This window comes from Chinchilla lanigera, unplaced genomic scaffold (assembly GCF_000276665.1).
Source record: "Chinchilla lanigera isolate Chin_1 unplaced genomic scaffold, ChiLan1.0 scaffold00047, whole genome shotgun sequence".
Taxonomy (NCBI): domain Eukaryota; kingdom Metazoa; phylum Chordata; class Mammalia; order Rodentia; family Chinchillidae; genus Chinchilla; species Chinchilla lanigera.
This window is the reverse complement of record NW_004955448.1, coordinates 6913323-6914500: the sequence shown is the minus strand read 5'-3', so window position 1 is coordinate 6914500 and position 1178 is coordinate 6913323.

Here is a 1178-nt window from a genome sequence, read left to right as displayed (position 1 = left end):
TGTTTTGTTTTGTTTTTGTTGCTGTTACAGAATACCTGAGACTGGGTAATCTATACTGAACAGAAATGTACTGGTTCATGGTTTTGGAAACTGGAAAGTCTAAGACCAAGAAATCAGCACCTGGCAAGGGCCTTCTTGCTGCATTACGAAGAAACCCTTGTGGCATTTTCTAAGGAACTCAGTCCTGTGATAAAGGCATTACTCTATGAACCCCTCCATGAGTAGAATCTTCATGGCCTAAACACCCCCAAATGATCCCACCACGTAATATGGCTATAATAATGATGAAGCTTCCAGCACATAATTTTTGATGGTTGTACTCAAACCATAGCATATATATTCTTATTTAGAAATTGGGGGAGGGAAGTTCATGGACTTTGGAATCCTACAAATGGAACTTCTTTCAAAAACTACAGATAGCCAGGCATGGTGCCACATGCCTATAATTCCAGCCCTTGGAAGGGAGGCAGGAGGATCACCTCCTCAAGTGTGAGGCCAGCTTGGGCTACACAGTGAGTTCAAGTCCAGCCTGAACTACAGAACAAGATCTTGTCTCAAAAAAAATACTGCCCAGTGTCAAGGTACACACCTGTAATCCCAGTGCTCGGAGGCTGAGGCAAGAGAATTGCCACAAGTTCAAGGCCAGCATGCACTTCAGGGCAAGACCCTGTCTCAAAAAAACAAAAACAAAGAGAAACCCTCCTGATATGGAAAAATATAACTCCCAACCTGTTAAGAGTTTTATTGGAAGCAGGATCTCCAGGGGGTTTCCTGAGTGGGTGGCCACCAAGGACTCCTTGTCAGGGGTAATTTACACAGCAAAATCACATGGGTAGAACATTGGTCAAACTATAATGAACCTATAGTTTTCCAAGTATAGTTTCACAGCTAATACTGATCCAGTAGGGAAACAAGTCACATAGCAAGAGTATATGGAAAGAACAAAGGCACTTTGGGGAGAGGAAAGGAGTATGGGTGCAGATGTTCTGGTCACTCACCTATGTATCTGATGCCTAACTGGGCCCATTGGGCCAAGTGGTGTTAACTGCAATATAATCTCAAATTGCTATTTCTCTAGGGAGGCATGCAGGCCTGGCTATCTCTAGATTTGCCTCTACCTTCAATCCTGATGTCTTGTCTCCTTCCCTTCCCTTCCCTTCCCTTCCCTTCCCTTCCCT